Raw genomic sequence first — 27,812 nt, forward strand, 5'->3', positions numbered from 1 at the left:
TACTGGCAATTCTATCCTCTTTCCAGTTCTGATGTACAGATAAATGTGCAAATGTCATGTGTCTCTCTCTTGTGCTATGTCAGACCCCCTTAAAATGAGTCCCTAAAGACCTTGTTTCCTGTTCCTTTTATTATTCGCAAAAACTGTATGCAATGTTAAAATCTACATTTTAAAAGTATAAATAAGCAATTTTCTCCAGTTTATTGTAGCAGCTGAAAGAGAACATTTCAGAACAAAAAGGAAACAATTTTTTTATTCACAAGACTTGCCCACCCTGTCTCACCAATTTACTAATTGTCAAAATGCACATTAAACTGTCTTGATTTGTATTAAATAAACAGACCATGCGACCTCTCCTTCATCTCACTTGACTACAACTTATTTTTTCTTTGTGATTTTTTTTAAATAGAGAATAGAAAAAAGTGGTTATAACTATGATGAAGAATGTGTGTGAGAATACTAAATTTGCTTGTAAAGTACATTATGGGCAGTCACAGAACTCGAGGAGACTGTCCTTGAATAGAAAAACAGCTCAGATTTATGCACTAGGTTACCACTGCTTTGATAGTAGCATATTGCTAGAGGAGAAATAGAGGCAATTGTGTCAGATGGAGGACAGACATCATCACAAAACACTTCTTCCAAATAAAATGGGATCATTCCACTAGGTTATACCTGAAGGCTTAATAACACAAGTCATTTTAAGACTATTCTTATGGGACAGAGGTGGAAAAGACAAACACTAAGGAACCACCAAATCAAAATTCCAAACATTTTCCCAGGACTTGCACTGGAGGGTTCCACCTACAGAATAAGTTACCCAAAAAAACCCAACCTGTTTGTCTTGGACAGCAAATGTGAAGAATAGCAAATTATTGTCTATGATACAAGTGTGCTCTAGGCATTATTGTTGACCCTGATCCCCCAGCATAAAAGATCTTGTAGTGTAGGTGTCATGCCATGCAGAATAGTTTGGTTTCAAATCCTATTTCCTTTCTTCTTGCAGTTAGGAATGTTCCTAAGGAGAGAGAAAATAGCAGCATTCAATGCTATGAAGCCAGAAACATAGCAGCTGCAATACCAGAATTTGAGTTAAACTGATGTAGAATCAGGCAGCACTGCAGGGATTTGATAAAGATGAATGGATCCCCTAACCTCCTAAGAAAAGCTTTGTCTTTGAGTGTTTGTTTATGACTGTACAGATGTTTCTCTCATCTAGCGTTGCTTCTCCGTGAGAGGTACTTTTTAATAGACATGGAGAAATCACAGGCTGAAAGCTCATTATGAGCAATACTCTGTCATGCATTAGCAAAAGGTTTAACATTCAGTCTCTCTCATATTATGTACAGAAAAACCATTTTAATGGTAGATGGAGTGAGTAAAGGGGTCTAAAATGTATTAGCTTGTAGTATTTCCTCTGCAGTTGTGTATTATGTTACCTCAACTGACTGGCAAAATAATTTAATTTTTTTTTTCTAATCTCTGAAAAATTTTCTGTAAACTGTGTGGTATTCACAGAAATGTGTGAAATAGTGTGAAAATAGTGCTGGTTTCTCTATGCCCTGTCCTACATAACTAATTTGTGGCTTCAACATTCATTAATACCGCAGCTATCCCAGATGCAACTCGATTATACCATCCCTTATGAAAAATCCTCTGGATAATACAATAAAGTTATCACTCTTCTATAGAATTCTTAAAACGACCTGGAGCTGGGATAGAATTATTTTTTGAATTATATAGGATGGATTAAAACCCACTATAGAAAAGATCTTCTATATTAAATTCTACAAGTATAAATTCTACAAGACTTTTTCCATCAGGATTTATATAGTACCACAGCATCATTATGACTCTCTCTCACGTCGGAGTTTGTGAAAAAAGGAACAAAAAGTGAGGACTATACAAATGAATCAAGGGCTTCTATTAATTTATTTTTTCCACTACTAAGTAGCTATCCGTGTCATCCCCTCCCCACCATGAGACACATTCCATTAAGTCAATGGAAGTTTTTCCTGAGTGTAAAACCTGCAGTATTGAACCCTACTGTTGTCATACTTCAGCAATCCAGCCAAACCAATACATTTTGAGGTCTTACACAAAATGATTTTTTTCAGTTATTTAATTAATTTTGTATTTCACTAAAATATGCTAATTTTTTCACACACAAGAACCAACTTAGCTCTGTTTCCCAGAATTAAGAACCAATTTTACTGTTTTTTTCCACCTCTAACTATTACTGAACTTTCAAATGACTCCTTTAGCGCTTCTCTAGCATAGTATCCCAAGAGGAAGCTAACAGCTCTTTTAAAAATTCTTCTCTAATTTGGTTAGAGCACAAGGTGCTTTTGGTTAGTTCAGAGCCACCTGTTTTTCATTATTTCCCCTCCCCCCGTTTTTTAAAATTCTGTATGACTATGTCCTTAAAGGCCCAGTAGACCTCTCGGTAACCTTGAATTGCAAAGCGGAGAAGAAATGCCCACTGATTTGCGTGGCTTAGAAGCTAGTGCATTGATGCTTTTATAAATCACAAGAAAATGGAGGGCCAAGAAACAAACAATATTGTACAACCCACAACTAGATTTTTTTCTTCTGCATTCCAAACACTCATCTTCTAAAAATAACACTTTCCCTCTGCTGTCCTACAGTTATTACTTTCAAAGTGTTATAGAACTTTCCAGTGATATTGCTCATTGTGCACATGCCGAATCAGTTCAATTTTTCCCTTTTTAGTGCATGTGAAGACAAGAAATTTCCCAAATGAGGTTAGGACAAATTATACTTAATTTTAAAATAAAAAAACATCCGTTTAAAAAAAATATCACTTCCAGTAGTTTATTTTCTATCAATTTAGGGGTTTTAAAGTTGATCTCTCTCCCCCTTCTTTTCCAGGTGATTTCTTCTCCTTTCCGATGTAGGAACGTGTACTGGGCAGGAGAGGCCCTTAGACTTTCAAACCTTGATCCTTTGCACAGACACCGAAGTATATGTTTTTCTTTAAATGATCAGAGTGGTCCCAATGAAAAAAAGTTAACACACAGACATATTTGTAGAAATGAGGCCCAGGTGTTCTCCCTGTCTTCTTCCCTGAAAGATATCTCTCTATTACCTCTGAGATGCTTTTTGGTGTAGAACAGTGTATCACTACACATTCCTTTTTGTCCAAATTACACACCCTTTGGGGAAATCAAAAATGCAGAATTCAAGACATTCAGATATGAATTTTGGCATGTTTTGGAAAGAAGGCGGAAGGTCAGAGATCCTAAATTAACTCTGCTTTTGGATTATAACAAGACAAACACCATCCAAGACACTTCTATGTTATGGATTGATGGATCCAAATGTAAAACTGGTCCAAGAGACACTTTGTTTTATGAAATATTGGTGGGTAGCAGCCTTCAAAAAAAAGTGTCTAATTCCCTCTAACTCACCTGACAAATAAGCAAGAAAGCACTTGCACCTTCTGCATTAAAGATAGTCTAGTGCTCATGATTCTATTTTTAAAAATAAATGTCAGACTAAGGCATCTGTGGTGAGATTTCTCATGTTTTTAAATAAAAATCTGCTCAGTGTCTTACAAGTCCTATAATGAGCAGATCTGTCATTTAGTCTCATGCTTATATTGACATACAGCTCTCTTGCTTTCTATTGAGTCTCAGATGTGCTCACTTCAAAGAGTACCAGAACAAAAGCAAGATGGGGAAAAAGTTCCCATTCGTCACTGCAAACATGTGTTGTTTCCCTTTTAAAGTTTCACTATGCTAATGGAGCATGTGCATTACAGCTTCCTAAAATGAGTTTCTTTATCAGGCAGTGTCATTCGTTAAGGCTTTACACATTAACAGGTTTGCTCATTTTTCATTAAAAGTGATATAAGCTGTTCTAACTAAAACAGCATAATCTAGAGAGCTAATTGTGACCAATTATTTCGGTTGGGATCATTGCCTCCTGGCTTGGGCAAGCACTGCTCCCCCATAACTTCCACACCCCTGGTTGAGGACAGAGAGATCTCCCTTCCCATCTTTTCCTGTTTCAATCTATTTTAAATACGAAGTATAGGAAATGATCAGTAGGGTAACCCCCCTGTTGGTTTATGGTGTATAGAAGCATTCTCCAGTTGGGATCCTTACCTGAAGTTATACAAAGTTTCCACTAGGCACCATGACTGTCACCCTAAAACCAGCCTTCATTTGTGTCCTGGCTCCCTCCCTTCCTATTGTGATCTTGTGCAAGGGGTAGGGGGAGCACAGTCACTATTACTCCCCCCTCCCCTGCCTCTAATGCAACTGGAGAAACCATTAGCCCTAGTTGTATCCCTGATGTATTTGAGGCATTTCTTTTTTTCCTCTTGCCTCACATGCAACCCAAGAGTTCCTACCTCCAGATCCTTTCTCTCTCTCTAATTTTCTCTCCATCCCAGATGTGGAATATCTTTCCTATTTTCCCCAGGGTTCTCACCTCTTTTCCTCCCCTCGATCATGTTTTCTTCTCTCCCGTCACACCACACTCCCTCCACCTGATGCCTTGAGCTTAAAATTTGCTGATATTTTTTTCTTGTTGGAAGCAGCATGAGAGAACGTGAACTTCAGTAGTCACTGACTGTTCAGTAGTCTGTAAAGCAGTGGCCTCTGTGTTCCAGTTTGGAACTTCCAGACTAGGGCAAGGAACTGCAATATCCTAAGCTACTTGAGAAAGGGTGGAGAGAGACTTTGAACGATAGCCAAAAACTAAGACAGTCTTATCCCAAATAGCAAATATGCTGTCATTAGTGTCGCTCCATTGGCATTACTAACGGCTGCTTACAAGCAGTACGATTGCACTTCGATGATTTTGCCCCAGAGTTTTAAAGGTATTTAAGCACGTAAGTCCCCTTGATTTCAATGGGAATTAGGCACCAAATATCTTTGAGGCTCTGGGCTTTTATGTCACCATATTTAGCATGGTCTCACTTATTTTTCATTTATGATCCCCTATCTTTTGCTTGTGAATCAAGACAGTGGCCCACCCAACAACATTCTCCAGTTTTTGGTACCTAATCTTCATGCAGCACTCTTCTCTATTATCTTGTAATCCTAAAAGCCCCTTAGCAAAGGGTCCCCGGTTCTTTGTAAACAACTCTCATTTCATACTTGACACACCCAGTAAGTCAAATATAGGATACTGGCCATCCAGCAACATGTAAGGCAGGGGTCAGAAGCCTATGGCTCATGAGCCAAATATTGCTCTGTACAGCAGCAAATATGGCTCTTTTGGCAATCCCCGCTGCCCCATGTGCTAGAGCTGGAGCTAGGCTGCCCGCGATGTGGCTGTTCCTGGGGCCAGGGTCACAGTGCAGCCTCAGGAACAGCCGCACCACAGACCTGACTCCAGCCCCGGCATACGGGATAGTCGTCCACCATGCAACCCTGCCCCGGAAGCAGCTGGGCAGCCACCAGTGGTAGCTATGTTGGTGGGAGAATATCTGCCACCAACACAGCACTGTCCACACTGGCACTTCTCTTGGTGTAACATATTAAATTAAATTAATGGAGAGTGGCTATCTCCTAGAACTGGAAGGGACCTTGAAAGGTCATTGAATCGAGTCCAGTCCCCTGCCTTCACAACAGGACCAAGTACCATCCTTGACAAATTTTTGCCCCAAATCCCTAAATAGCCTCCACAAGGATTGAACTCACAACCCTGGGTTTAAGCAGGCCAATGCTCAAACCACTGAGCTATCCCTCCCCCCATATGTCTCTCAAGGAGGTGTTTTTCATGCCCGAGTGACATAAGTTGCACCAATAAAAGTGCTAGTGTAGACACAGCCTTAGTGGTGGCCAGTTCATGCAAGAAGGCATTACCACCCCACTCTGGTCAGCCAAGGAAGTAACAGAAGGTTCTATTGTCTACTATTGCCCCATCATAGAACAGTCATAGACTAACACAGAGTAAGAAGAGGTACATTGGATCAGTTCAATGAGGAGATATCTGTTGAGCTGGGTGGTTTTCCATGAAAGACTGTATCCTTGGTCCTTTAAGCCAACCAGATCTTGCAGACTGAACCCTGAGGGAAACTACTTTATTAGATGAGAGATGTAATAATTAATAAGGACACATCCTCCTTCACGTATAATGATTTTGTTTTGTATTGTTACCATTTGTTTCCATCAGTCTCTCTTATTTCTTAGTGGAATGTATATTCTTTGAATAAACATCCCTTAGTTTCATTATAAGTGTTCTGTGTTATTTAGGAGCAATGGTTTAAGGTTAAATTGGGATATACTGCTCCTTTTGAGGGCAGAGGGTCTGAGATTCCTGTAAGTAGCCAGTGTCAGGGACTGGATATCACAGAAAAATGCTTCAAGGGACTTGCATGTGCCTCTTGTTAACCTGCAAAGTAAAAACAGGTCTGAAAAAGCCCAGAGAAGAGCTCTTAAGTGGCTGAAAAGCTGGTGATGTGAGGGAGCCAAGACCATCAGCTTCCACAAGAAAGACTCCTTCAGAGTAGAGGCAAAGGGTAATAAGGTGACAGACCTAGGTAGCCCAAATATTGACCCCGTACTGTAAGATACTTTTGCTTTGTAGATGCTGTCACACAAGGAATTTCTTCATTTTGAGTTTCCATTTCAGAAAGGTAGGGTTTAAAAAAAAAGCTAGGTATTATTCCTAAACCAACTGAAATTGCATTTGTGACATCAAAATGGATTTTTTGAAGTAGTATTCTGGATTGACAGAAAAGCAGCTGCACAGCAACAAATGAAAGTGGAAATTAATAAGAAACCAAGGTAAAGGAAAAACTATTGGTTTTGCACACCCACAGCAAATTGGCTGGATTTAGAAAAGCACACTTTGATCTTTCCCAGACTAATTACTGCTCTGTGTTTGACTGTTTTGTGCATTAGTTGCCCTTCATAAAAAATGAAACTACTGTAGCACAGAGCTGTAATACAAATGAAAATGTGACATCCAATAAACAAAATATGACAAAGGTCACCCAGTATAATAACTGTATAATTCAACTTTAAAATGTCTCCTGTATACAAATAAAGGTGGTTTTGAACTGATATTAAATGATGTGACCATGAGTCTGAGAAAGAGTGAGAGAAACTGTATCTACAAAGTCTGACACACAGAGTTTTATGACAAACATTTTTCAGACATGCTACACTATTTACAAGATTAGATGATCTGATAAATGCATAAGTATTTTGAAGACTGATCCTATCAGGAATCTAGGAATATATCATTCTTACTATATGAAAGTAAAGAGTGGTAGTTCCACAGCTTTAGAATATATCAGTTATAGCAATAGAAACAAAATAGCTTTACATGAAAGCAAACTGAAAACTTCACCCACAACAACTGGGTACAAAACCATACCAAAACCACAAAAACCTTCCCAATCACCTCAAGTGGCTGTATTCCTATCTTCCCTTTAAGTCTGATCTGGCTTTCAGTCTCCACTCCTGCACACCTGTAGCTCTTTGCTTGTTGAAAAATAAGCAGAGCCATCGGACACTACAACCTCCTGCAGAGACCATGCTGATCTCCAGATCAGATACTAAGAAGAGGAATCACAGTGAAGTGACATTTTATTATTAACTAAAGACCTGATCATGCAAGCACTTTGACACAAGTAAATTTACACATGTGAATAAAGCTTAGCTTGTGCATGTCTGCAAAATGTAATTCTTATTTCTAAAACAGACTGTCATGTCCATCAAAAGGAAAGCATTCCTGCTTGAAGTTTGCTTGTAAAATTTGTCTTCATGCCACCAACTGCAGAGGTATTAGTTGCTTTCACAACCAAAGTGTTCTGCTGATTCTAAGAACATATTTTTCTGATTGTCTACTATTCTATATTACCATATTGTCAAGGAGCTAAATATATTGATTTTTAAAAGCTTGGGCTGCACATATTTTTAATATAAGGATAACAAACTGCCATAGACTGACACTCTTAGTGCAGTATTAAGCTCCTGATATGGATTTGTTCTATACTATTCTCCCCCATCCAAAAATGTTATGTGCATTTGGGACCCTACCCACACTTGTAGTCACATCCCACACACTACCTCAGTCATATCTGTACAAAATATGCCTTGTGTAGCATCACATGAAAGCTGATAAAACTGTTTATTAACATAATTGTAAAATGCAGATGTGCTAGTCTTTTTATGTGAAGTTAAGCATTCCCTCTGTATGATTCTACTAGAACATGTTTAAGACAAGACTGCCTAGCCTTAGCCTAGGCAAAGGTGAAAAACAGATCTGTTCTAAACAAATGAATATGGAGTTACCTTAATTTACACTAAACAAAGCTATCCAGCTAAACCAGCAAGGGTTATTCTGCCCCGACCTCAGGAGACAGATAATTAACATAGTTCCTGCACTTGAAAGACACAGGAAGCAATCACCAGGAAGCCTTCCTGATTGTAAGAAGAGCAGTCCTGTCCATAGGAGACCCTGCATTTTGAGGGGCCCTGCGGCAGCCACCTCAACCATCCTATGAATAGGATGGTCACCCAGGTTAGCCACGGGGCCCAGGGAGGCCTGGGGAATTACCTGGGGGGGGGGAGGAAGATTGGCACCCCCTGCACTCACTATGGCAGGGGAGCTGCAGCAACCTAGCAGATTGCTCCACTCTGCCACCATCTCCCAGCTCATTGCTCTCTCCTTCACCACAGCAGCAATAAGGGGAGTGCCCCAGCACTGGCACCAGCTACCTCCTCTCCCCTAAGCACCTTGCTTGGGGCAACAGACTGCGGCATTCCTCTTCCCACCACCACACTGACGTGGAGCATAGTGGGCTGGGAGAGGATGGCAGATCATAGCTGGCTGCCGGGTCGTTCTGGTTCCTGCCACCATGGCAAGCACCGATGGGGCCAACCCCTGCTGCCAACCCACGCCAGCCCCCACCCCAGTAATCCCCTTGCTCATGTTGTGCAGGGCAAGGCCTTAAGGGAAGGGGTGCGATGGGGACAGAGAGGGGCAGGAAAAGGAGAGACATGGGTATATTAGTTGTGGGGTGTGGGCAAGGCCCATGGTGGGGAATTGTCCTGTGCCAAGAGCCCCCCTAAGTACAGTCCTGCTTGTGTGACAAAAACAAACATTCTTAGAAGAACTAACTATCTGATCTTCAACAGTGGTTGGGGTTTTATATCGCTGAGAAACAGCTATGAGGAGCTTCAGGTCTGGAGTTCATTAATTGTTACCTGATAGGTGAAGTTTGATCCAGGAGAGCCTTGAGGAGTTAGCAAGTGAAAAAGACAGACTGACTCAGCGGGAAGCTGACATGCAATCCAATCACCTGCAAAATGCTCGCTTTTTGAGGCAGAGAGGTAACACAACAGCTTGTAACTTTGGGTATCCTCAAGGGCACGTAACAGTACTTCACAGAAGGCATAAGGAGATGTGATACCAGTTTCAAACAGCATACAAGCAAATTTTAGCTAGGACATAATTCAAGGTAATGAAGTAAGAGAAGGAGTGAGGTGAGAAGTGTCAAGGGTTAGAGCAATGCAGTCATGCAATTGCATAAACAGGAAGCACTGAGCCTGTATCTTAACAACTAGACAATTTCCAGCTTTGCCACAGAATCCTGTGTAAATTTGAAAATTTCTTTTAGGGCCTGACTCTGCACCTGCAGGCCCAACAACAGCAGAGGGAGAAGAGAAGCACAGGGGGCAATTGCCCCAGGCCCTTTTGTATCTCGGGTCCTGAAGCTCCAGGGGTGGCTGAAGCCCCAAGCCCTTTAAATCACTGCCAGATCAACATGGAGAGTTCTCTGGGCAGCACTGAAAGCTCTCTGGGGAGCACTCTCTACGATAAGGACTGCCTAGTACCAGTCCTGCTGCCCCTTCCACCTGAGACCCCATCCCTTCCGGAGTACGAAGCAGGGACACACACACACACACTCCCTAGGGTTGCCAGATGGTTTAACAAAAAATACTGAACACTCCTCCCTTCCCCCCCCCCAAAAAAACGCCAGGAAAAAATTGTTGACCAAAGCTGTTAAGCAAAAAAAAAAAAAAAAAAAAAAAAAAAAAAAAAAAAAAAAAAAGGGAATGCACTTTTAAATGGCCCCATGCTCCTAACTCCCCCGCCCGATGTGGCAGGGGAAAACTGTCCCCGCCAGGCTTCTGTCTGAGAGAAACAGGAAATACCGGACATTTCACATGTCAGGTATTTTCTGTTTTTTTTTTTTTTTAAACCAGACAGGGGACCTGAATACCGAACTTTCCGGACAAAAACTGGACATCTGGCAACTCTAACACTCCCTGCCTTGCCCAGGGGTCCAGCAAGGCTGTTGACCCTGCTGCGTACCTGGCTCAATGCAAATGCCAGGATCCTCCCACATGAAGCTCGTTACAGGCTCATAGCTTCAAGGTCTCTGTGCCTCAGCTCCCTCAGTGTAAAATAGGGATAATAATTCTCCCTCTTTATCTTCAATAATTAGACAGTAAGACTCGGCCTGAGGACAGAGCCTCATACCAGGCTTATGTACAGCACCCTGGCACAATAGGTTCTCATTCCCAGTTAATACATATGCACATACGGCTGATTTCTTTAATTCTGAGATTTGTTCATGTATATAAAAATAAAACAATGAGAAGTCCTGTAGAGACTAATAGATATATTCGGGCATAAGCTTTTGTGGGTAAAAACCCACAAAAGCTTATCCCCTAATAAATCTGTTAGGACTGGTTTACACTAGGATTTTACATCAACTTTAGCCCCATACACTCGATTTTCTAAGTGATGCATCCACACTACCAAGCTTGTTGCATTAACCTTAAGGGGCTATGCAAGTTGATTTCAGTACTCCTGCTTTTCACTAGGAGTAACACTATTCCCAATGGTTGAATTTACAGAAGTCTAGACGCAGTGTTGCTAGAAAGTCAATGCTATTGGCCTCTGGAAGGCCTCCCACAGCTTCCCACGCTGACCAGAACCTGTGCCGCTAGTGCTCTCCCACTGAGCTCAAAAAAGGCCTGGGAACAATAGAAGGGCCTTTCCTGTGCAGCCAGCATTGTAAGCCCATTCATGAGTGAGCAGTACTCTACAGCACATGTGGAGATGACTCCCAACAATCTAACCAACAGTGCAATGACTTCAAGGATTTCTGCTGCCACGGGCTCCAATTCCCAGGGGCGCAGAAGAGGACCAGTGGGGAGTCTCCAGGAGATCTTGGCTCTGATCCAGAAGTAGGTAGATGAAGCCATCCTCACTTAGCTCTGAACCACCAAGAACACTTAGATTTATGGCACGATCACAGGCTGCATGGGGGCTAAAGGTTATTATAGGAACACCCAACAGTGCCGAGGTAAAAATCAAGGAGCTGCGCCAGTCCCACCATAAGGCAAAGGAGGTAAGAATACCCTTGACCAGAATCCCCTTTATCCTCCTTATAATGGTGATATTTCATGTTACACTCTCCTTTAGAGAGGGTCGGTACATAGTGCATTAGAGTCATTCATTCCTGCTGTCACTCTGGCTGCAGCCACGTTGTACCAGAGGATATGGCCCCATGTTTACAAATGACTTTGAAGATAAGCACTGCTATTTTTTATACCAATACTCAGCACTTTTTGCTCTGTTGTTTATATATGTCATATTATATTTTATATATCTGCCCCTCAGGCTGAACATATTCTCGTATTAGGTGCATTTGAAAGCCTTGTAAATAAAATCTTGTTTAGTTTACCCTGTCATGTGCGGATGGATCTTCATTCCTGTAAGAGGTCTAAATGAAGACAATATGTTAGGCACTGTTTTCTTAACAAACAGGGTCCTTTCTTTTTTGCAAAAAGAAATGAGCTTATTATTGCAAGACTTTTTTTCCCCTCCCTCAATATGGAGCAAATTCAAACTTTCTATACTGCAACCTGAGAAAAGTCTTTTGAAACAAAAACTGGATTTTTGTTTAGTGACTGAAGCTGTTTCCAATAAAACTGTCCTAACAATCCTATAAAATAATGAAAACTTCTTTCATGTGATATACAAACAATTATATACTAATTGCTGTAAGATTTTGGGAACTGTCGTTAATGCCCCATATTTCTACTTTATATGGAACAAATTCTGCTTTAAATTAAATATTTAATTAGCGAAAGCCCATTCATAAATAACAATGTATACTAAATCAGAATGGAATACTAAGTGTTACATACACGCACCTTGTTTCCATAAAGATTTTGGGTTCATTCATTTCATTCCTCCCAAAGTAACAAAAATGTGTTAATTTATTCAACTGCAATTGACATATCCTCACTTTCTATGCAACCAGATGCCAAAATTAAGGCTAATACATGCCTGAAAAATTGAAAATGAATTTCATAAATATATATTTTGAAAGGTTTTCTGTAGGAACAAAATATTTCTCCCTATGTGGTTTATAGATTACTTACAGTATAGCAGAGAGTTTTACCTTCTGGCAAAGAGTTCCATTCCATTCTAGGCCAAAAAAAGCACCTTAGGGTAAAATATTAGGTTTTTCAGAAAATCTCATAAAAATGAACTCAACCACATAGGTGCTGGAATAAGGGGATTCAGGAGATGCTGCAGGACCCCTCTGACTTAAGTGATTTTTTTTATATACAGTTTGGATAAATGGCTCTCAACACCCCCACTATAAAGATTGTTCCAGTCCCCCTGCTCACCCAATAATGGAGCCTTAACTGTACCAAAAATGGCATTGTATTGTCTAAAGGCTGGAGTTTGAGGAGTACTTTTAAATAGACATAACACAACATTCCCACGGTGTGAATATTAAAAGCACATTCCTGCTTGGAAATGTGTTTGTAAGAACACTAGGTCTGGCCTTTGCACATCTTTCTCGGGTGACAGAACCCAAGAAAGATCTGACTCATTACTACAGAATATTTACCACCCCAACACAGTTTTTAACCGGTGCATTTCTGTACATTTGTAATGTTCCAAAAGCCACACACACAGAATTTAAGGGGTTAAATACTACTAGAGGCAAAAAAGTTTCATAACATGCTAAGGAATGTGAACCTGCACAGCAAGTTGTATTGATGTTACCCCTATGAACAGTAATCTGCTTATACACAGTGTGGTCTTTATGCATAATTCCCAGTGTTTAGTTAGAAGAAAAAGCTAATTCAAAGTAATTTTCTTCTCTACAGCCAACCGTAATTCTTTTTTCACTATTCAGTTGTCAATATGTGTACTAACCCAGCCAAAAGAAAACATGTTCTGCTGGAGAAAACAGCAATATATACCTCGGTTTCAAATGAAAGGCTTTTTCACCACAGTTTTCTAAGGTTCTCTGAAAGACCCTTTCCTCATGAAAGTGAATGACGGCACAAGTACAGGCAGTCCCCGACTTAGGCGGATCCGACTTATGTCAGATCCGCACTTACAAACGTGGCTTTTCTCGCTCCGGAGCTCACGGGCGGTGGGTCGCCACCCGTGTCCTCCGGGGCGAGAAAAGCTTCTCCCGGTCTCCCTGGTTTGCTGGGGGGGGGGTCCAGCAAAGCCCCCAGCAGACCAGGGACACCCGAGCGCGCTTGGGCTATCCCGCTGCAGGCGTGCTCCGCGGCTTTGCTCCCCGTCTCCTTGGCCTGCAGGGAGACGGGGAGCAAAGCCTTGGAGCACGCCCGCAGCGGGACAGCCCGGGCGCGCTTGGGCTGTCCCGCTGCGGGCGTGCTCCAAGGCTTTGCTCCCCGTCTCCCTGGTCTGACCAGCAGACCAGGGAGATGGGGAGCAAAGCCTCGGAGTATGCCAGCAGTGGGACAGCCGTGGCGCGCCTGGACTGTCCCGCTGCTTGCGTGCTCTGTGGCTTTGCTCCGCGTCTCCCAGGTCAGCAGACCAGGGAGACGGAGCAAAGCCGTGGAGGACTTGGGCGGTCCCGCCACCCCCGTCTCCCTGGTCTGCTGGGGGGGGAGGTGCAGCTAGTGCCCCCCCACCAGCAGACCAGGCTTTTCTTGCCTACCCCTGGGGTAGAGCAGCTGGGGGCTGCCGGGTTGGTCCCGCAGTGCCACTCCAGACCAACCCAGCAGCACCCCAGCTGCTCTGCCCCAGGCGTCCTGATTCAGCCGCTGCTGGTCAGTTTCAGCAGCGGCTGAATCAGGACGCCTGGGGCAGAGCAGCTGGGGTGCTGCTGGGTTGCTCCAGTAGCGCCGAGGAGCCACGCTACTGGAGCAACCCAGCAGCACCCCAGCTGCTCTGCCCCAGGCGTCCCCAAGTCAGCCGCTGCTGAAACTGACCAGCGACTGACTACAGGAAGCCCAAGGCAGAGTTGCTCTGCCCCAGGCTTCCTGGAATCAGCCCCTGATCAGTTTCAGCAGCAGCTGACTTGGGGACACCTGGGTTTCTTAAGTTGAATCTGTATGTAAGTCAGAACTGGCGTCCAGATTCAGCCGCGGTAGAAACTGATCAGTTTCAGCAGCGGCTGACGCCAGTTCCGACTTACATACAGATTCAACTTAAGAACAAACCTACAGTCCCTATCTTGTACATAACCCAGGGACTGCCTGTATTACACTGGTGTGATTTACACAGTTTTTGAGCCACATATCTGAGATGGGAATTGGGCTCTTATTTGAATATATATACACACTTCACCTTGCTATAATGTTCTATTCAGATAATGGAAAACACAAGCAGTCAGATTGTGCTTGCATATTGACTGTCAGAATATCTAAAACCTCTTCATATTAAAGCTGACAAAGAAAGCATTAAAGGTGGCAGTTAAGGCCATTTTTGAATAACTCATTCATAATGCTTTGAAGATATTTCTTAGTAAAAATCTCATATTGTAGATCTTAATTTTCTACCAAAATACTGTATGAAAGGCGGTGTTAAAATTATGCCCCTGATAAGGCCTTTACTTGTAGCCATCAGATAGAATGCATTAATATGATTTTAGAAATCCACTATGAAGCAAGTTAGTCGCTTCTTTTAACTAAACAGAAAAAGAAAACCACAAGCAATATAGTGAAAAATTGCAAAAAGGCAAGCATGTGTAGTCACTAGTGTTAATCATAGAATCATAGGACTGGAAGGGACCTCAAGAGGTCATCAAGTCCAGCCCCCCGCCCTCAAGGCAGGACCAAGCTCCGTCTACACCATCCCTGACAGATGTCTATCTAACTTGTTTTTAAATATCTCCAGAGAGGGAGATTCCACCACCTCCCTTGGCAATTTATTCCAATATTTGACCACCCTGACAGTTAGGAATTTTTTCCTAATGTCCAATCTAAACCTCCCCTGCTGCACTTTAAGCCCATTACTCCTTGTCCTGTCCTCAGAAACCAAGAGGAACAAATTTTCGCCTTCCTCCTTGTGACACCCTTTTAGATATTTGAAAACCGCTATCATGTCCCCCCTTAATCTTCTTTTTTCCAAACTATACAAGCCCAGTTCATGAAGCATGGCTCTCTAAACCTTTAATCATTCTTGTCACTCTTCTCTGTACCCTTTCCAATTTCTCCACATCTTTCTTGAAATGTGGCGCCCAGAATTGGACACAGTACTCCAGCTGAGGCCTAACCAGTGCAGAGTAGAGCAGCAGAATGACTTCATGAGTTTTGCTTACAACACACCTGTTGATACAACCTAGAATCATATTTGCTTTTTTTGCAACAGCATCACACTGTTGACTCATATTCAACTTGTGGTCCACTATGACCCCTAGATCCCTTTCCACCATGCTCCTTCCTAGACAGTCGCTTCCCATCTTGTATGTATGGAACTGATTGTTCCTTCCTAAGTGGAGCACTTTGCATTTCTCTTTATTAAACCTCATCCTGTTTACCTCTGACCATTTCTCTAACTTGCTAAGGTCATTTTGAATTATGTCCCTATCCTCCAAAGAAGTTGCAACCCCACCCAGTTTGGTATCATCTGCAAACTTAATAAGTGTACTCTCTATCCCAATGTCTACATCATTGATGAAGATATTGAACAGTACGGGTCCCAAAACAGACCCTTGAGGAACTCCACTTGTTATCCCTTTCCAGCAGGATTTAGAACCGTTAACAACAACTCTCTGACTACGGTTATCCAGCCAATTATGCACCCACCTTATCGTGGCCCTATCTAAGTTATATTTGCCTAGTTTATCAATAAGAATATCATGCGAGACCGTATCAAATGCCTTACTAAAGTCTAGGTATATGACATCTACCGCTTCTCCCTTATCCACAAGGCTCGTTATCTTATCAAAGAAAGCTATCAGATTAGTTTGGCATGACTTGTTCTTCACAAACCCATGCTGGCTATTCCCTATCACTTTATTACCTTCCAAGTGTTTGCATATGATTTCCTTAATTACCTGCTCCATTATCTTCCCTGGGACAGACGTTAAACTGACCGGTCTGTAGTTTCCTGGGTCGTTCTTATTCCCCTTTTTATAGATGGGCACAATATTTGCCCTTTTCCAGTCTTCTGGAATCTCCCGTCTGCCATGATTTTTCAAAGATCATAGCTAAAGGCTCAGATACCTCCTCTATCAGCTCCTTGAGTATCCTGGAATGCATTTCATCAGGACCTGGTGACTTGCTGACATCTAACTTTCCTAAGTGATTTTTAACTTGTTCTTTGTGAATCCTATCTTCTAAACTTACCCTCTCTCTGCTTGTATTCACTACATTAGGCACACCTCCAGACTTCTCGGTGAAGACCGAAACAAAGAAGTCATTGAGCATCTCTGCCATTTCCAAGTTTCCTGTTACTGCTTCTCCCTCCTCACTAAGCAGTGGGCCTACCCTGTCCTTGGTCTTCCTCTTGCTTTTCATGTATTTATAAAAGGTCTTCTTGTTTCCCTTTATGCCTGTAGCTAGTTTGATCTCATTTTGTGTCTTTGCCTTTCTAATCTTGCCCCTGCATTCCTGTGTTGCTTGTCTATATTCATCCTTTGTTATTTGTCCTAGTTTCCATTTTTTATATGACTCCTTTTTTATTTTGAGATCATGCAAGATCTCCTTGTTAAGCCAAGCTGGTCTTTTGCCATATTTTCTGTCTTTCCTACACAGCGGAATTGTTTGCTTTTGGGCCCTTAACAACGTCCCTTTGAAATACTTCCAACTCTCCTCAGTTGTTTTTCCCTTCAGTCTTGCTTCCCATGGGACTTAACCTACAAGTTCTCTGAGCTTATCAAAATCTGCCTTCCTGAAATCCATTACCTCAATTGTGCTGGTCTCCCTTCTACCTTTCCTTAAGATCATGAACTCTATTATTTCATGATCACTGTCCCCTATACTGTCTTCCACTTTCAAGTTCTCAACTAGTTCCTCCCTATTTGTTAAAACCAAATCCAGAACAGCTTCTCCTCTGGTAGCTTTTTCAACCTTCTGAAACAGAAAGTTGTCTCCAATGCAGTCCAGAAACTTATTGGATAGCCTGTGCCCCACTGTGTTAGTTTCCCAACATATGTCTGGATAGTTGAAGTCCCCCATCACCACCAAATCTTGGGCTTTGGATAGTTTTGTTAATTGTTTAAAAAGGCCTCATCCACCTCTTCCACCTGGCTAGGTGGCCTGTAGTAGACTCCTAGCATGATATCACCCTCGTTTTTTACCCCTTTTAGCTTAACCCAGAGACTCTCTACACAGCTATTTCCTACGTTCATCTCCACTTCAGTCCAAGTGTGTACATTTTTAATATACAAGGCAACCCCTCCTCCCTTTTTTCCCTGTCTGTCCTTCCTGAGCAAGCCGTACCCTTCCATACCAACATTCCAATCATGCGTCCCATCCCACCAGGTTTCTGTAATACCAATGATATCATAGTTGTATTTATTGGTTAGCAATTCCAGTTCTGCCTGCTTATTACCCATACTTCTTGCATTTGTATATAGGCATCTAAGATACTGATTTGATCTTGCCTCCCTGTTGTGCCCTGACCCTCCTTTCTCCTTGCCATTATAGGCCGTAGTCCCCCCCATTTCCAACCCAACTCCCAGTCCCGCACATTCAGCACTTACCTGTGGGCTTAAGATTAAAGCTTTTTTCCTTTTTTAAAAATTCCTTACTTTCTCCAATTTGGAGTCCAGAAATGGTAATCTGTTCCTTTTCTTTAAAATAGTTGATGTGAACTTTGCTAACCACCACCAAATGGTTGTCAAATTATTCTTACAAGAAATGGTAATACAGGCTGAACCTCTCTCAACCAGGACTCCCTGGTCCAGCATCATCCCTGGTTCAGAAGGACCACAGCTGTTGCTGGACAAGAAAGACCCAGTGGAAGACCAGAGTCAGGAGTTCTGCAGGGGCCATGAGCCCAGCCACAGGAGGGCTGAGCCAGTGGTAGGGTGGCTGAAACACCAGTGGGCTCTGCTAGGGCAGCAGTCTGCTGTGGTGGGGCCAGGAGCCCCAGCAGTGGGATCATGGCTGCCGCAGCAAGACTGGTGGGGCCAGGAGCCCCAGCAGCAAAGCCAGTGCTGCCCTGGTAGGGTTGACAGGGTTGGGAACCCCAGCAGCAGAGTCCCGGTAGTGGAACTATGGGCTGGCAGGGCTGGTGCTGCTGCAGCAGGGCTGCTGGTGGGGCCAGGAGCATTGGCAATAGGGCATCGGTCTGCTGTACAGGAGTTAGGAGCTCCAGAAGTGGGACCGCACGCTGTGGTGGTAGGACAGTGGGGCTGGTGGCAGGTGGGGAGCCAGCTGGGAGGCCAGGGCAGGATCAGAGCCACACTGGGAGGCCAGTGGCAGTGGGGCCAGAAATGACCTTCCCTCAGGTACCGAGGGTGCCGGGCCAGGGAGGTCCAACCTGTATTTCATGCTAAATGGTATCAGTACAAAGGTGATTTCTCGGTCACAAAATATAAACATCTATATTCTGTTCTTTCTTGCATTTCTCTTTCAAAAACTCACACTAGATAAACAATTCGCTCTCTGGTCAGTTTTCTCTTACTCTTTTTACTTTTACATTCTGTTACTAAGAGGGATACTTACTTTTAACTAGATTGCAATTTCAGGTTAAAAGAGCTTGGAACAGATTTTCTAGAATGAGTTAAGTAGTGTTACAGAAAATTATCTGCAGATACTTTTAGAAATGCAACAGCAAGGAACAATTAGCTATCTAGATTTCCTACAGATAATGCCTGAGTCTCTGAATCAGAAGTAGTGTAACAGTGATAAAGGAAATGAAGTTGTATTTTAGAGTGTATATTTTCTATATTACTATTTATTTTATTAAGCTAATTTTTCTTGCGTGTATTTCTAAATCACCCATTCTCACCCCAATGTCCCAGTCAAATTAATCTGTCCCCCACCTATTTTACCTGCAGGACCCAATCCAGGAGGCGTGCTCAGAGCAATTAAGTTCTTAATTCCTTTATCACAGTTACATTACTTCTGTGATTCGGGTGGGTGAGGTAATATCTTTTACTGGACCAACTTCTGTTGGTGAACAGATCATGCTTTTGAGCTTACAGAACTCTTGTTCAGGTTACTGAATAACATCAGACGAGTCCTTTTGGAAACTCAAAACTGCAGTATGAGAATGTTGCAGATCATGATAAAGGTTCATTGTTGTTGCCATCTTGGAAAGCTACGAAGTATCTGGCTCAAATTACCTCTAGCTAGCAATGTCAGCCTCTTATGTTCATGAGCAGTAAAATGTACTTCATGCTAATTTATGAGGCAAAAAGTAGGGAAAAATAATGTTCATTGGCTTTTTGTACTTACTATCCTGTTTCTTGGTCACCTCCCTGAAACATACATTAATTAAATACAATTGAGGTGACAAATATAATTACATTAGATAACATGCTAGCCTAAAAATACTGAAACTAAAGACAAATTGATAGTCATTGAGGGCCAGAACTGAAGAATGGACTCTCATTCCAAAAAAGAGAGTGGGGTCTTTTCACACAGCTCTCAAAAGCATCAGTTGAGCGCCCACAAATATTTTTGAGTAAATAGAAAAACAATCACTAGTCGCCTGGACAAATCAATCAAATGTTACCAAAAGGAAAAGCCACTGTATATAAAACACTCCACAAATTAAGTTCATTAGACATCATCAGCATCTAATATTTCCCAAAACCTGAGTACACACACATTTTAAAATATCTGACAATTTGAAAAATATCACGCTATTTACACTGAAGTTAAAGATCAGTGCTTCAAAGCCAGCAAGAAGGCTGAGAGGAATGCCAGCCGCCTGGGCAAGTGCGGGTAGAGGGGAGCAACTCTGCACTCCCAGAAGGGGCAAGACCTTGGGTAGAAGGGGTGGGTCTATCAGCAGCAAGTCTTTGGTGCCTCCTGGACCATGCTACTCTCTCCCTTTTCCCCAGCCCTTAGCACTACCCAGTGCTCCAGCTGCAATTTAAGAGGCTCAGGCCACCATCTCTGCCACAGTAGCAACAGTGGTGGCCGGGAACCCCAGCTTCTTTTGAATTGCCAGTGCATACACAAGCTCCTTCTATAGAACTCAGTGAACATTTAATGAAATTACAGCAGAATGGATTCTCAGGAACACTAAGGTGTCTGTTCCTGTGAGACACACAAATGTCCCTCATCTAAAAGTGTCTTTAAAAAGAGGCTGTTATTAGATAATAAGCCCATGGTTCAATATCTTCAGATCTTATCAGTTAAAAACCAGAAAATATTTATCTCTATAATTAATGGGTTAGGGGAGACTTTTACTAATTGAGTACATTAAATGCTGTCAGTGCATAACCATGGGAGAACTGCACAATAAAAGTGCAGTGCTTTGCTTACTTTCACCTACCCAGAAAATGGTAGTGACTTTTTGCACACTTGAAGATAATTTAAAAATTAGCTTTCAAATCATTTCCCACATTAATTATAGCTCAGTAATTAAGAAAATTAACAGTAGTTAAAAGAGCTGACAAAAATGACTAATAATCACAGCACTTTTACTTATTTAGTACCCAATGACAAATACAGATTCTCCTTGATGTCAATAGAACATGCATGTGTGTGTATGTGCCTGCACACAAAAGCTGAATCAGGACTATACTCAGGGACCCTTATTTTCCACAGGTGCAAAATGTGTCATGGAATCTAACCTTTGCTACATAATTATTGTCACAGAGCAAATTGGCTCTTTCAGGCTAGGTCTACACTACAGAGTATTTGCGCAAAAACAGCATCCACATCTCAAGTATGTTTTTGCGCAAGTAAAACAAAAGAACAGAGGGTTTTTTCCCGGTGTAGGTATTCCTCCTTCTACGAGGAATAACTTCTTTTTGCGCAAGAACTCTTGCACTAAAAGGTACGTGGGGATGGGCAAGAGGGGTTTTTTGCACAAAAAGAGGCAATCAAAAAAGCACAGGTGCCCTGGTGGCCATTCTGTGCATAGCAATCAGAGTTTCCTTTTGAGAGAGCGTCCATGCAGTCTGGACGCTCGCTTGTGAGGGGGAAATCTCGCTCCCCTGGGGTACAGAGCCCCCAGAAGGGTCCGAGGCCGGAGGTCAAATCAGTGAGGCAGGAGAGAAACTTAGAAGAGAAAACTTTATGATGCATGCATGCAGGCTGTCACTTCCAAGAGTGAAGCAGCAGCCCTGACAGACAGATTCAGGGAGTCTTTATACAGAATGCTTAGACAGTTCAGTTGTGGATTGTTCTTCTTTAACATATCAAAGTCTCAGCAGAAGTACTCTGAGACTTCTGTTCACCCCAGGAGTGCTAGAAGTAAGTTTTTACAGTACACAAAGCCACATGAGAACTTGAGTGGAGGAGTCTACAAGGCAAACTGTGACAAAGATAAGGGTTTACATGACAAATTGTGACAGACTAGGAGTATCCATGAATTTGAGATAGTCATTTGTAAGGGTCTTTGATTAGAGCTAATTTGATTTCTCTCTGTTACAGAGAGAGAGGCCTGGAAAACTTTTTAACCCTTACAGCAGTTTTCTTTTAGAAAGTTATGATTTCTGCACAGTCTCCCCTTAGACACAATTGGAGTTATTTGATTTTTCTCCCACACTTGCACAAGAAGTTTTTGCAGAAGATCTCTTCCGCAAAAAGCTTCTTGCTTGAGAAGCCTGTCATGTACACATAACCTCAGAGGGTTGGGGCTCAACCTCACACAGATAATCTGCTTCCCCAGGTGAAGGGAATGTGTCTGAGGTGAGCAGGAGGTCATGTGATGGGATCATGGGAGTTAGAACCAGGCCTGCTGTGCGATGTAAAGGACAGCTTGTATTTAGTGAGAAAGAAGTACTAGTCCTACCATGTGAACGCTCAGTGTGAGAGAAGAAGGCTGGGATAAGCCTAGCTGGAGGAACACCTCATCAGGGTAAGAACTAAGAATGCAGCACTGACACTAAGCACCAGCTAGGGAGGCTAGATGGAGGTTTGTGTTCTTTTGAACTCTGCGTTAATAAATCAGACTCCCAAGAAAGAGGCATTATTAAGAACATCAGCAGTGTGAAGTTTTCTCAACTGGGAAAGAAATAGAAATGGAGGCACCAAAGCCAGATCAAGTAAATCCTACTACAATTGTGCTCCCACTTTAATTTCTAAAATAAGTACGAAATAATCATAATAATTCTTCAAGACTGCCATGACCTTAAAACCCCAGTATAGTTGGATGTATAGCTATTTTCGACAGTCTGCAGACATGTTAAAACAAAGGCTCTGAGAATCCTGCCATAATGAAAAATGTCATCACTTATTTCACAGTGAATTTTTCAACAGCAACATCTAACTAATGTACTCATCCTCCCAAACCAACTCCCTCACCCTCTGAGGTACCAAAACTTCCAATTTTCATCAGCCTCTCTCTTCCTTGCCTTTTAATGCTCTTATTAATTTCCAATATAAAAACCTGCAGCACGCTGAAAACTGAATTGTAGAAGCGTAGCAAAAAAAACTGGAACAAAAAAATGGAGTAATAGCAAAACAATCATACAGGTGTTAAATTACTGGTTGTATTATTGATTTTCATATTTAATTCAGTAACTGCCTCTGTTAATTTAAGTGGAGTTACTGCATAACTTCTGATCTGCCACCCAAACTCAAAAAATATGCCACAGAATTTCAGTCCAGCTTGTTATATAGCATTGGCTTTTCTTCTAGAGATTGCAGAAGAGAAGTCTGAGATTCCACAATGCCTCAAATGTAAGAGTCGTGGTGTCCGACATGCTAGCCACATGTGGCTATTTGGCCGGTTGAGTGTGGCTAGCTCACTATTGCAGTAGCCACTATAGTTGCTACTGCTTCAGAACTGATTGCTAATTTAATCCTTTAGAAGCTAATTTGTCAACAGGACTCAATCCATACTCTAAATTTAAATGCACAAATTTTGAACTTTAACTATTAGTCCACACAAAACATGTATTTGTACAAACTAATTGTGATGGGACTGGTCATAGAGATCTCATTGTGACTGTCAGTTGATGTGCTTAAATACCACTGAGCCAACTTTCCTGATTCCCTGGGTGCCCTCTTTACTCCATCTTACTGATACAGGCCCGACAGCCTCCTTCAGCACTGACACAGAAATGAGGTCACACCCCTAGTCAGTGTAACTTTACAGATGCTGAGATATGATCAGCTCTTGGAAGGGTCTGTCAAAGGGACTTGCCACAGCACTCAGATGCACAGACCCAATGGGACCTGAACCCCAAATAAATCCCCATCTTACTCTGTATAAAGTTATATACAGAACAAGCTCATATTTTTCCCCCTCTTTTTTACATAAAGAGAGAGATGCACAACTGCTCCCCCCTCCTTCCAGGTAACAATTATTTATACTGGGTTTAAACAAACAGAATTACATTAACTATTAGAAGACAGTGTTGCAGGGATCCTCCAGGGCAGGTTGTTGGTGATATTGGAGGGGGGTGCATGCACACATGTGTGCATGTTCAGGAGTCTAGGAAGGTGAGAAGGTGCACAGGATGTCCTTCCCAGACATCTCTCCCCACCCCACCCCACGCTTTCACCAGCATCCCGAGTATGTCCAGTGTCAGGGGGGTGAGCAGGGCTGGGGCTCTGCCATCTTGCCTGTCAGCACACCAAGTTAAGTAGTTCCCTTGTCCCAAATTCTTTCCACCCCTCCTGAACCTTGGCTGCAATGACGGGGTTGGGGGGAGGAAAGGGCTCCTGGTGGCCGGGGAGGCCTGGAGTAGAAAAAAAGGCCCTAGCAGGTGTGGGGATCTGGGGAAAAGAACAGCGCCCTGGCAGATGGAGGACTTCTGGCCATCCTGGTACAACCGAACCTTGACCTTGCTTTAAGTTAGAAGAGGAGGAAACTGCATACCAAATTTGGTGACCCTAGCTCTTACCAATAGGAGGAGCTCTTGAACAAATGGACTCACAGACAGACACACTCTAAAATAGATATACAGGCAAAAAGTAGGATTTAAGTGGTTATAAATAATCTCACTCAAAACAAAGCAAGTTACTAAGCGAAAGAAAAACATGCCAGCTAAGTCTGATACACTATGGAACTGGTTACCTAGAATATCTCACCTTCAGGTATTCAGAGAAGCTTCTTTCATAGGCTGGACAGCCTCACAACCTTGGTTTCATATCTCTGCCCCCCACACCCTATTCAGTCTTAGATGTTTCCAACAGTCATCTTGGGTGGTAAGCAGTGGTGTTCCGATGTCTGGCAGTCACCTCTATTGTTTGGCTTCCCACCTTTATATAGATTTTGTCCAAAGCAGGGATCCTTTGTGTTCAGTTTAAAAACTTTTTTCTTGTCTTCAGTGAAAAAGTACAAGGACTAATGTGGGTCCCAGCAACAGGCGACCTATATACATGTCCCTAGGAGGAATGAGAGTCCCCACATGGACAGATTCATAGGAAAAACAAACCCATTTTCAGATCATTTATCTTATCCTTGAGCCATCTAGTTTCTGAAATACACTTACTGGCTCTCACTTAGCATGTCTATATTAGTAAACAAGGTTTATACTTCATATTTCTAACTCCATATACAGAAATAATACATGCACACAAATAAAACACACATGCAGATTACAACTTTTCAAAAGATACTTTACATGAAATATTTTGCATCAAGCGTTTTCCAGTTATGCATATTCATGTTCATATTTCCATGAACACTATGACTCCTGTGCACTAAACATGTAGTTAAGTGCCAATCTGCCTGATTTTTCAGTAGGAATACTTTAATGTGCAAATGGTTGGATATGCATGTGATGGGGTGCGGTCACAGAAGAACCCTTGGGGGTGCTTCCCAGAGTGCTGAAAAAGCCACTGACACTCACCTCTTTGTTCTCTGGAGCTTCTTACCACCCTGTCCTATTGGACCTCCTCTCCCCCAGCCAAGGCACAAAGCTGAGATCACCTCTCCACCCCCACAAGGAGCAATATAAACACTGAAAATCTTTAGGTGCAAGGAAAATGCAGCTTGGGGTCCAGCTTCCAGAGAAACCACTCCCCAGATAAATCATTCAGGTAAGCCCCTTTAACAATGAAAGGAGGATGTTCAGGAGGATGATTGCTCCCCAAGGTAACAATTATTTACACTGGGCTTGATAATAAAATCACTTTATTAAGTGCAAACAGTAGGATTTAAGTGGTTGCGAGTGAAAACAGACACAGCAACGTATATTTAAAAAACAAACAAAACAAAAAAAAACATGTAGCTAGTTCTAACATTAAAAGCTCAGTACAAACTTTCCTTAAGGCTGTTCTTCCCTGCCTTGGAGGTTTAGCTGAAAAAAAGATCTTTTTCCCCCCTGGAGTCTCTGGTACATTTTCTTAGGAGTGACATGCCATCCAAAAATAAAGGGACAACTAGCTTCCCACTGTTTTATAGATTCCACTTTGGGCAGGAACATGGACTTCTCCCCCACCTTCTATGGAAAATTACCTGGCCAGTCCCTACCACTTGGGGTGACCACATGCCTTACTAAAACCAACCGTTGCTAAGAAGTAAAGGATAGAGGAGGCTGTTTACATGTGACCATCCAGACATTGAGGGAAACGCCCTTGATGGCTTTCATTTGCACATTTAAAAACAGAAGCCATTCCATACTCCATATCTCTAACTTTACATACAAGTGTGATACATAAACCAAAATAAAATATACAGATCCAGCATATTGTGACATTAAAATTGATAGGTTGCATGTGGTATCTCATCCAAAGCATCTTTGTGTTATGCTTATTTGTGTCCATAAGTCAATTTCATAAAGCATGGGGGGGGGGGGGGGGACTGTCACAATGCATTGTTCCTATATGTTGAATCACAGACCACGGTTGGAAAATGTTATTTCCATATTTTGATTTCTAAAACTTTATAAAAGCATGTTAAAACTTCTAGACTATTATAAAAATAACACTTTAAAAAAATTATCGTTGAGAAGAGTTAATAGTCACTTCTGTCATTCCCTAATCCAGCATTGGTGCCTGCCAGTTTGCAGAGAATATGATCAGGGACAAAGACAACATCAGAACATTTACACTGAAAGCTGGTGAAAACCAGACAAGGTCTTCTCTCTTCCCATATACAAATACCGTATATCTGTTAATTAGTTCATCTCTTACCTGTGTAACCCCCTTATTCCTCCCTGGTTTACTCGGGATCAGGTCATACTCATGTGTGCCTGGGCGCCTGATATTTTTAACATAAAAGGAGATCCTGAATTCTCCAGTGGTGATGTTTAGTTGGGAATTCCCTATCCACCTCTTTACTGCAGTCCCTTGCTCCTAAAGAATATACAATGGCAGTGCCTCCACCTGGCTGGCCCTGTACAAACTTAATGGTGTACCTTGGGAGCCTCCAGGAATAAAATTATTCCAGTAATAATCCAGATCTAACTCTAAGACAACAATTATAAATAATATATATCTAATTGATTAAATTAGAATTAACACACATTTACTTAGATTAAAAGTGAACACAATCAATTAACAAAATACACAGAAAGAAAGGAAACTTATCTATCTGGCATTTACACGGCCATCATTTATCCCATGCCAGAGTGTGCACTCCTCTGGATTCAGAGTTCCAGATGCTTGCATGGGTGCACTTGAAGGTCTTCAGCTGGAGTGGCAACAGCACTGAGCAGGTTCTGTGTGTGATACTCCAGACATGCAGTCAGCTGCAAAATCCCTCTGCTACTGGTGCAGGCCCCACCAAATCCCAGAAGCTCTGGTTCCTTGGGCAGATCACTCTGGCTCTCATTGGACCCAGAGTCAGTTTGTCTTCTGTGATCTGTCCCAGGCAGCACTTTCCCAAAGCGCAGGTTTATGTAGGCCCTTTCCAGCCACAGGCACAACCAGGATCTCTCCCCTCCAGGGACAATCCCCAGCCCCTGAAGTAGCCTACTAGATCCAAGCCCCAGCAGGCTCTCAGTAATAGGCTCTAACTGCAACAACAGCTCCTGGCCTGGAAAAAGCTTCCCATCAGTAGCCTGGTTCCTTTCTTCAAAATGGAGTCTAGCCTAACTCTCTCTCTTTCCATGCCTGAAAAGCCACCATTCTCCCTTTTCCCAAGGGCTCATGGGAGTTGTAGTCTCTAGGGCTAGACTGCAGCACAAAGGATCCAGTAAAAGTGAAAGGCTCCTTTAGTAAGGGAGAAACTATCCAACAATAAGAAATCAAACCTAGAAAGATATTTTGAAAAGAAACATTGGATGTTTGCTAAAACCTATCCAGCTGGTGGCATGAGGAATAAAGCAGTATAGGACTCTCGCACAAAGCTGAGCAAATAAGATATCCACTTACTGAATGGATGAAGGCGCTGGGAAGGACCACTACTGCTAGTTTTATGGCAGCTCAAGAAATCGTCGAACAAGGGAAGCCATTCATAGATGGAAATGTGTGAAAGAATGTTTCATTAAAGCATCTGAGCACCTCTTTGGTAATTTTAAAAACAAAGATGAAATATTTAAGAAAATTAGAGAAATGCCA

General features: G+C 42.3%; 1 long non-coding RNA gene across 2 annotated transcripts in view; it reads right to left on the bottom strand.

The window, feature by feature from the left end:
- LOC142829111 (uncharacterized) overlaps positions 1-27,812 on the bottom strand; it is a 92,583-nt gene that overhangs the window by 58,785 nt on the left and 5,986 nt on the right. The window lies entirely within an intron of this gene.

The sequence above is a fragment of the Pelodiscus sinensis genome, chromosome 4, assembly GCF_049634645.1.
Source record: "Pelodiscus sinensis isolate JC-2024 chromosome 4, ASM4963464v1, whole genome shotgun sequence".
NCBI classification, from domain to species: Eukaryota; Metazoa; Chordata; order Testudines; family Trionychidae; genus Pelodiscus; species Pelodiscus sinensis.